Raw genomic sequence first — 10,970 nt, 5'->3', positions numbered from 1 at the left:
AACCACCCCCTTTTGCAGATGATATGATATTATATCTAAGAGATGCCAAAAATTCCACCAGAAAACTCTTAGAAATTATTAACATGTTCAGTAAAGTGGCAGGTTACAAAATTAACCTACAAAAGTCTGTAACCATTCTATATACCAATAACAAGCAATCACAGAAAGAGCACATGGAAACACTCCCCTTCACAATAGCTGCAAAATATATATATCTCAGAATAAACCTGACTAAAGACATTAAAGAGCTCTAAAATGAAAATTTTAAATATTTAAAGAAAGAGATTGAGGAAGACATCAGAATATGGAAGGACCTCCCATGCTCATGGATTGGAAGAATTAATATTTTGAAAATGACCATCCTACCAAAAGCAATATATACATTCAACACAATCCCAATCAAAATCCCTATGACACACTTCACAGAATTGGAAAAAAATCCTTAAATTTGTATGGAAGCACAAAAGGCCCCTGGATAGCCAAAGCAACCCTGAACACAAGGAGCAATGCTGGGGGAATTACTATACCAAATCTCAAATTATACTACAGCGCTATAGTCATGAAAACAGTATGGTACTGGCACAAAAATAGACACATAGATCAATGGAACATCATTGAGGATCCAAAGCCGAGTACACACAATTTCAGCCACCTGATATTTGACAAAGGTGCCAAGAACACACAATGGAGGAAAGACAGCAGCTTCAACAAATGGTGCTGGGAAAACTGAATCTCCACCTATAGAAGAATGAAACAAGATCCTTATCTTTCACTTTGCACAAAAGTCAACTCCAAATGGATCAAAGACCTCAATGTGAAACTGGAAACCCTGAAACTATTAGAAGAAAATATTGGCAGTGACTTACAAAATATAGGTGTAGGAAAGGATTTTCTAGATCAGACAGAAGTTGCTCTGGAATTAAGCTCAGCAATCAATAAGTGGGACCTCATTAAACTAAAAAGCTTCTGTACAGCAAAAGAAACAATCAAAAAAAATGAAGAGAAAACCCACAGAATGGAGAAAAATCTTCTCCAGTGAAACATCTGACAGAGGTTTAACATCCAGAATATATAAAGAACTCAAAATCAAAGAAACAAGAAACCAAATTACCCAATTAAAAGATGGGCTGAAGATCTAAACAGAGAGTTCTCAAAGAAAGAAATAAAGAAGGCTAAGAAACATCTCAAAAAGTGTTCAAAATCGTTAGTAATTAGGGAAATGCAAACTAAAACCAACCTAAGGCATTACCTTACCTCAATCAGATTGGCTAGGAACAATAGAACAAATGATACCAAATGCTGGCAAGGATTTCAAGAAAGGGGAACACTCATTCACTACTGCTTCACTGCTGGTGGGATGGCAAACTCATGCAGCCTCTATGGAAAACAGTGTAGAGAACTCTCAAAAAACTAAAATTGAACCTACCATATGACCCGGTTATACCACTCCTTGGCATATACCCAAAGGACTCATTGTACTGTAGTATAACCATGTTTGTTGCTGCTGTTTTCACAATAGCTAAGAGATGGAAGCAACCTAAGTGTCCCTCAACTGATGAGTGGTTAATAAAAATGTGGTATATTTACACAATGGAGTTCTATTCAGCAGTAAAGAAAGATGAAATAATGAAATTTGCAGGTAAATGGATGGATCTAGAAACTGTTATACTAAGTGAAGTAAGACAGACTCAAAAAAAAAAAAAAAAACAAATGACATATGTTCCCCCTCATACGTGTATCCTAGCACCAAATCCTTTCAAATTCCATGTCCTCTTAGTAAAATGATCTGTACAGTAGTCTCCTCTGCATGAAATAACTACCATCATCACAACTTCAGCTGTGCCTGATCACTAAACATCATCACAACTGGCTTATTTATGGTTGTGCTCATTCATTAAAGGAGGGCCAAGCAGGGTCATTGGACCTTCACTGGATTATCCAGCCACTCTTCCCAACCAACTAAGCCTTTGAGAGGGAACTGACACTGATTCTAACCACTCCAACAGCTATCAAAATACCTGAGTATTTGATAGAGTCCAGCCTTGGAAGACAAAAGAAAAATTAGGAAGAACCCAATAGAGTTATGCCTTTGGAAGCCCTTGTCAAGAAATTCCAATGGACTCATGTGAACATTTGAAAATTGCCCTGTTCTCACTTTTTCCTAGCTCCCTGTCTAGAACTTGTAATGCTAATTACTCTTGCCTTTACTTCTCCTTCACATCTCCTATTCACCAGTCAAGGACTTTCTTTTCCCCTTGGAGATAAGAGTTATGCAATTTGGGAGTTTTTCAGATAGACCCACTGGAGGGGTACTCCAATTGCCTCACCCTGCGTCCCTGTTCAGCATGGAAGAAGCCTGAGCAGCCTGTGCCCTGATTCCCTATCCACAAGTTGGATAACCTCTTCAGAGGATGGTGTGATAAGAATAAGAGTGTATTAGTAACTTTTCTGTTGCTGTGATAGAAACACTGACTTAAGCAATTTATAGAAGGAAGAGTTAATTTGAGCTTATGGTTCCAGGGGAATTATAGTCCTTCAAGGCAGGGAGGCATGGTGGCTGGAAGTGGCTGGAGCAGGAGCAGCAGAAGCTAAGCTCTGACATCATCATGCAGGTGCAGGAAGCAAGAGAGCAACTGGAAATCCAGCAAGGCTTAAGAACTCTCTAAGCCCACCCCAGTGACTTGCTTCCTCCAGGACAGCCATACCTTTTTCTCTCTTTTTTTTTTTCTGGAGCTGAGGACCAAACCCAGGGCCTTGCACTTGCTAGGCAAGCACTCTACCACTGAGCTAAATCCCCAACCCCAATAGCCATACCTTTTAAAACGCTCGGCTCTCCCAGGCTCTGTTGGTACCAACGGCAACAGTGGAAAAGCCAGCACTTCCATCACCCCCACGGGGCAGGTTACTTGGGAACTCTGTCTTTCCTGCCACCCTGTGGAGTACATGGACAGCACACACGATGTGTGGTAAGGGGCACAGGGTGGGTTGCGTGCAGGAAGTTCACTTCTCACATGTTTGCTGTACTGTGAGAGGCCTTTGTTAATCGTCTTTACAACGGTCCAGAGCTCCACACTGGGCACTTCTCACATGTTTGCTGTACTGTGAGAGGCCTTTGTTAATCGTCTTTACAACGGTCCAGAGCTCCACACTGGGCACTTCTCACATGTTTGCTGTACTGTGAGAGGCCTTTGTTAATCGTCTTTACAACGGTCCAGAGCTCCACACTGGGCACTTCTCACATGTTTGCTGTACTGTGAGAGGCCTTTGTTAATCGTCTTTACAACGGTCCAGAGCTCCACACTGGGCACTTCTCACATGTTTGCTGTACTGTGAGAGGCCTTTGTTAATCGTCTTTACAACGGTCCAGAGCTCCACACTGGGCACTTCTCACATGTTTGCTGTACTGTGAGAGGCCTTTGTTAATCGTCTTTACAACGGTCCAGAGCTGCATGCTGCCTGGCCCCAGTGGCTCTCTGAAACCTTGGAGGAAGAACTGATGGCCCTTCACTCTTGCATCATACATGCCTCTAAAGCCAGCACCACGTGAACGACACTGCCAAGTTTGACTACAAGTTTGGGGTGGACTCTAGCCTGCTTTATCCACTTTAGAAGCTTTTCTCTTCAGTGGCCCCTGCAGCATTTTCCTTTCACAAGTTGGAGGCTTAGCTGGGTGTGGTCTTGCCCTGGAGGCACTCTCTCCATTGTTTGAACCACTAGGCCCCTCCTTAATCACTTTAATCTCCTTAATCTCTTTAATCTCCTTATTAATGGGATCCTCTCCATCACACGCTGGGGCTCCAACATTTACCTTCCTAGTGCTCTTTTTCAATCCAAACTGTATTTCTTTCTGCCCCATTTGCTCTCTTTCACTGTAAATCTGTATAATATTTACCATTAATAGCCACACCACCATTTCTACATTAGCCTGTCTTGAAATTTCTTCTATGAGAGAAATAAGTCCATTGCTTTTCAACTTAGCCTCAGGCAAGCTTTTCCTCTGTGGGCAGACTCCAGCCAGACTCTTTGCCAAAATATCCCAACTGCTGCTTAAGTATTGATTTCCCTCTGGAACTACATTGTTCTCAGCATTGCTTTCCTTCATGCGCCGCCTGTTAAGCTCTGCTTACAGCAATCAACCATTTTTTCTAGCCCAAACTTCCAAAGTCTTCCACATTCCTTCAAAACCCCACATGGTCAGGTTCTTCACAGCCAACAGCCCCCTCTCTGGTACCAATTACTGTATTAGTCACTTTTCTGTTGCTGTGATAGAAACACTGACCCAAGCAATTTATAGAAAGGAGAGTTTATTTGAGCTTATGGTTCCAAGGGAATTACAGTCCGTCATGGCGGGGTGGCTGGAGGTGGCTGGAGCGGGAGCCCCAGAAGCTAAACTCTCACATCATCACACAGGCACAGGAAGCAAGAGAGAAAATGGGGATCTAACAAGGCTTAAGAATTCTCTAAGCCCACCCCCAGTGATCTGCTTCCTCCAGCATGGCCACACCTTCTAAAACCTCCCAAAACATCTGGGGACAAAATGTCCAAATACTTGGAGCCTATGGGGGACATTTTCATTCAAAGCACCACAGGGAGGTAGGGGGCTGGAGAGATGGCTCAGGGGTTAAGAACACTGGCTGTTCTTACAGAGGACCCAGATTCAGATCCCAGCACCCATATGGAAGCTAACAATTGTCTGTAACTCCAGTCCCAGGGGGATCTGACAGCCTCATCTGTCCTCCGTGGGCATTGCATGACACAGGTGCACTTACCTACATGCAGGCAATACATGCATACACATAAAATAATAAATAAAATAAAAAATAAGGCATAGGAGGTAGGAATTGGCTAGGCAAGTTGTTAGGGTAAAAAGACACCACAGAAAAGTAGTTGGTTTCTTGGCTAAAACTCACAATGTCCTTGGGCCTTTTTAGCAACATATTTGGTTCCAAAGGACAAAAATGCCGAAAGTATTTGGGAGCTTTTATCTAATCCTTAAAAGATTTTAGGGTTGGGGCTGGAGAGATGGCTCAGCAGTTAAGAACACTGACTGTTCTTGCAGAAGACCTGGGTTTGAATCCCAGCACCCACATGGCAGCTAACAACTGTCCGCACCTCCAATTCCAGGGGATCTGACAGCCTCTTCTGTCCTCCACAGGCATTGCATGACATGGGTGCACCTACTCACATGCAGGCATTACACTCATACACATAAAATAAAAATAATAAAACATTTTTAAAGATTTTAGGGTTACCTCTTCAGAGGGGGGAATGTTAGAGTAGCCAAAAGCCCCATTAAAAAAAAATAAAAGAAGAAAGAGTACGTTAAGTTACCAGAAAAAAGTGATGGGGAGCTATGGGAGGAGTTGGAGGGGAGGAAGTGGGCATGGATTTGATCAAAACACCTTATATGCATATATGAAACTCTCAATAAATTATTTTTAAAAAAGAAAATATTGAGCTAGAGAAAGAAGTAGAAGGATGGTGAAAAGTGTGGAGGGCCCCAAATGGGACCCCAGAGCCAGAGGCAAAGACTATCTTACCAACTATGCATGCTGCCAAGGCCCTGCCCAGCTCCCGTTTGTCTGCCTGTTTTACAGTCCTGGTCAAAGCATATATAAATTCCTGACTGCAGATGGTTGGCACTTCCATGTCTTTTAGCATCATTTACTTAACAAACACCTACTACAAGTCAAATTTTGTTTTAGATTTGTCGTGTTTTCATACTGATTGCCAACTTCACAGGCTGTAGAATCACCTAGAAAACAAACCTCTGGGCACATCTACACAGGAGTTTCTACATTGTGTTAACTGAGGTGGGTAGACCCATCCTAAGTGTGGGCAACACCTTTCCATGGACTGGGGTCAGAGAAAGTGAGCTGAGCACCAGCTTCCCCATGCCTGCTTCCTGACACAGACACACTGTGATCAGCTGCCTCAGTCTCTTGCTGCTGTGACGTTCCCACCAAGATGGACGGCACCTTCAAACTGTGAGCCAAAACGACAGCTTCCTTCTCTAAGATGCTTTTATCAAGTATATTGTCACAGCAACAGAAAAGTAGCTAATAACAGAGCACAAGATGTTCACACTATCCAGCACTGGAGTCTAGAGAAAGGTTTCCCCATTAAACAGGCAACTGGAATACAAATCCTAAATGGGAGATGCACAGGACAACCAGAAAGCCATTGGAGTGCCTGTGACCCTGACGTGAGGTTCGGTAGAGGTCTCCCAAAGTTATGTGGAGAGAGAATGTGGACTGTACTCCTAGGGGCTGGGTGAGGGGGGCTTAACAAAGCCAGGAAGCCCCCAGATCTCACATATTGTTCAGTTCACTTCACCAAGAAAGTTCCCTTTATAGGAATTTGGCCCTGGTCGGTAATAAAAGGTGTGCCTTGTGAGGGAGCATCCCCTCTGCATAGGACTTCCTGGGAATGGTGGTAGTGTGATGACTGATCAGAGAAAAAGATTTCCTCTGATAGCCCTTGAGATAATCAAAGACATTTCATGTCCAGTGTGGTGGTTATTGCCTATAATTCCAGTACTTGGGAGGCTGAGGTGGGAAGTTCGAGAGTTCTAGGCCATTCTGGGCTGCACAGTGAGATCTAGTCTCAAGAAGAAAGAAGGTTTCCATAGGCAGGCAGCAGAAAACAAGGTAACCTGCAGTATGAACAGGTTTTCTTAAATACAGAAATCTAGTAACTCAGACAACTCAGCAATTCATCCTGTCCCAGCAGGTCCCGGACCCTGGCTTTGCTCCACAGGCTTGTGCCCTGTTCTAGTTAGCTTTCTGCTGCTGTGAAAAACATCATGACCACAGGCAACTTAGGGAGGAAAGGGTTTATTTGGCTTACCCTTCTAAGCCCACCTGCTCAGGGATGGCACTGCCCACAGCTGGCTGGCACCTCCTACCTCAACTAGCAATTAAGAAAATGCCTCACAGACATTTGGCCATAGGCCAAACTGATGAAGGAAATTCCTCAGCTGAAGTTACCTCTTTCTGGGTGTAGCAAGTTGACAAGCTTTGCCATGACACCCTTCACTTCTAAGATGGCTACAACTGCTCCATGCAGCAGAATGGATAATGGCACATTCCCTTTCTAGGAGGGAGAGGGAGGAAACTCACTACAAATGGGTCTCCAGCTGCTTCATTTCTTGTTTCAGGCCAGAGCCATTTTCCTAGGGGAAGAGGGCATATCATACATGGAGTGGCTTAATACTTATACTTCTACCATTCAGGAAACCTGGAGGCCAATGTCAAGGTGCAGATGGGACTGTGGGGTAGGATCTGGTCCCTGTTACCTGCCTACTGTGCTGCTGGCAATCCTTGGGTACTTGGCTTGTACATACAACACTCTCATGTCTGCCTGCATTGTCGTGTGGCCTTCTGCCTCTATGTCTATTTTCCCACTTAGCGTTCCCTTATTTCTATTTGAGTGTATATGCGTGTGCAGGTGCAATGTGTGTGAGCATCTATTCATGCACGTGTGTGTGCATGTATGTAGAGGCCAGAGATCAACCTTGTTGGTCATTCCCCAGTCATCAGCCACCTTGTTTTTTGAGACAGGGTCTCTCACTGGCCTGGAACTCTCCCTGTAGGTTAGGCTGGTAGGCCAGCAAGCCCAGGGATCTGCCTGTCTCTACCTCCCAAGCACCTAGATTAGACGTGCACACCCACACTTGAATTTTTACATGGGCTCTAGGAATCAAACCAAGTCCTCAGGCTTACATGGCAAGCACTTTACTGACATCTCCACAGTCCCTGCTGCTGTCTTTGTTTAAGGAGGCCAGTTATATTGAACAGTTATATTGACAACTCTAATGATCTCTACATCTGTAATATCCTGTTTCCAAAGTTAAGTCTTCAACATGTCCTTTTAGGGGATGCAACTCCACTCATAATAAGCCTGTGCCAAAAGCAGTCATCAGTGTGGTGTTGACCCAGACAGTGGACAATAACCTCCTGGCTAGAGATGAGTCTCGCAGCCTCTGACGTGTATGGCAGTCAATATCTACCTGGAATTTGCTTTGGTAAGCAAGAAAGGACGATACCTGTTTCATGAGGACACATTGCGTCGGGACACAAGGGGAGGCAGTTACCTGCAAGCCAAGAAGAGTTCCCATCAGAACCTGACCATATTAGCATCCTGAGCTCAGACTTCCAGCCTCCAGAACCAGGAGAAAATAAAGCTCGGTTGCTCGTCAGGCGAGTCAGGGTATTGTGTCACCAGACTGAGCAAATTAAGATGGTCCACAGAGTATTTTGTTTTCCTTAGATTGAAAACGCCTATAAATCAGATACCAATTGTATCTGTTTTGACCCTGCCTGGGGCAAAACACTCACAGAGGTATAAGCCTCGCATTCTGTAAGAAGCACAGCACAGTCTTTGATAGTTACATTACCAAGGAGGTGTGCTCTCACCAATACCGGCAAAACACCTGCTATTAGCGGAATATTAACGTAGGTGCCTTACTTTCCCTTTCGGAGCACAGTCTGCCTCCCTCGCCGGTAGCCTGCATTCAGCTTGTAATGAGGGAAATGTCTTAAGTAGCTTTCATTTGCAGGAAAAGGCATTGCTTTATTTGTGCTTCTCCCTAACAATGGTTTCCTTTTGCACTGCTTCCCAGCAAACACGGATAGGAGAGCAGCTCCCATGTGGAACGGGGGCATGGCTTCAATGATGGATAACGTGTCACACCTACCATCCCACGTCCTCAGCCTGGCAAGACCACTAATGAACTCTTGATAAACACCTTTCAGTGCTGCTTCTGATGTGTATTTATGCATATGGAAACGGCAAGAACAAAACTGTCAGGTCTCGGAGACAGTGGATCTCACTGAATTTCACCCATGAGTAACCGAACAACTCGCTCTTACTTCCTACATTTAACTACTTGTGCTGGGCCAAGAAAGAAAAGGAACACAAAACCTAAAAGCTCTCTTCAAAAACTGCCCACCCAGCAGCTCTGTGAACTTTCAATTTCAGACCATAGGCTAGAGCGAGCTGGGTGTTCCTTGTTGCCATGAAGATGCAAAGAGAGAAAGGAAGACCAAAAAAGTAGAGCCCGTTCCTTTGAAACCTTTGAAAGTATCTGGCATTCTTCTTGAAGAGGAAGGGCCTGTCACTTCGCTCAATGGACCTCCCCGAAGTCTTGGCAACTGCAGGAGAAAACGGTCCAAGGAGCAGTTGATTGGCCAAGTGTTCAGAATTTGTGTGAGAGTTGACACGCAGACCAAAGCCTCAAAACTCAAGGAAATAACAGGTGGGACCCCACTCCCTTCCACTCTTGTTGTTTCTGTCTCCATCCGGGCAATTACTCGGGATGAAAACACACCACTTTTTTAAAATTTTATTTATTTGTATTTTATGTCTATTAGTATCAAGCCTGCATGTATGTAAGTGCACCTGTGTCATGCAATGCTCACAGAGGACAGAAGAGAGCTTTGGATTCCCTGGAACTGAAGCTATGAACGGTTGTTAGCTGCCATGTGGGTGTTCGGATTCAAACCTGGGTCCTCAGCAAGAGTAGCCAGTGCTCTTAACTGCTGAGCCAGCTCTCCAGCCCCTCACACCACTTTTGACCCTCTCTCTACCTAAGCCACCCAACTGCCATGTGTCGCTCATTAAGTTATACCACTTCCCTTGCATCTACAACCCCCTTGTTTCCTCCTCCTCCTTCTCTCCCTCTTCCTCCTCCTCTTTCCCTGAGACAGGGTCTCATGTAACCCAGGCTGGCATTGGACTCACTATGTTGCCAAAGATGACCTTGAGCTCCTCATCATCCTGCCTCCACCTCCCTAATGCTGAGATTACAGGTGTGCACTGCCACATAGGACTTGTGCAGTCCTTGGGCTCGAACCCAGGGCTTCATGCTAGGCAAGTACTCTACCAACTGAGCTCAACAGCCAGCCTGAGCCCTTGCTTCTTACTCCTACTGTTAACCACCCTCAGCTCCTCCCTAGCCTCCTACTAGCCATCCTGTCTCCAGCCTTTGCCTCCCTAAAGTATCGTTCAGATGATCAGACCACTACGACAGGCATCATTACAAAACACGGAAAGTCCATATAGCATGTCAGTGTTCTTTCCTCAAAACCTCCTGAGATGTACTGTTATTACAGAATGCCAAACCCTTAGTACGACAGCGATGGTCCTGCCATCTGCTGTTCAGTTACCCTCCTAGTCTCATCTCACATTTTGACCCTGGACTTGTCTATTCACCAAGCCACACACTGCTCTCCAAACTCTCTGAATTCTCATCCAGACCCACCCTCATTATTTTTCCTTCAAGATTCTGTTTGAAACTCATTCACTCTTCCAATGTTAATTCCACAGTATGTACCCATCCAACAAAATGGGCTAAGTGGTTCCTTACACCTCCCATGAGAGTCAGCTGCTAATTCTGTGCCCAGCATCCCCAGTTGATGGCGCTGTTTGGGCTTTAGGAGGTGCAGCCTCACTGGAGGAAGTACGTCACTGGGGGCAGGCTCTGAGAGTATATAGCCTCAACCCACTCCAGTTGGCTCTCTACTTCCTGCTTTTGGTTGGAGATGTGAGTTCTCAGCTTCCTCTTCCAGCTGCCATGCCTGCCCTTTGCTGCCTTACCCTCCCACCACGCTGGGCTCATCCCTCTCGAACTGTAAACCAAATGAACTCTAACCTCCATAAGTTGCTTTTAGCCATTGTGTCCAATCACAGCAACAGAAAATAACACACATGTAATCTACGCCAGCCTTGACCTCATTCTGATCCTCCTGCCTCTACATCCTGATCAGCACCAGGATCAGAGACTTGTGCCACCACACCTGTCTTATTCAATGCTGGCAACTGAACCCAGGGCCTCATGCATTCCAGGTAAGCACTCTACAAACCGAGCTATATTCCCAATCCCAAATAAAACCATTTTTAAATGTGGTCTGGGAATGAAAGAAAAAAAAATCCTTATTTGACTCAAAATCAAGAAGGAAAAGAACAAA

This window comes from Nannospalax galili, unplaced genomic scaffold, assembly GCF_000622305.1.
Source record: "Nannospalax galili isolate Female #2095 unplaced genomic scaffold, S.galili_v1.0 scaffold302, whole genome shotgun sequence".
Lineage (NCBI taxonomy): Eukaryota > Metazoa > Chordata > Mammalia > Rodentia > Spalacidae > Nannospalax > Nannospalax galili.
This window is presented reverse-complemented; position numbering follows the sequence as displayed.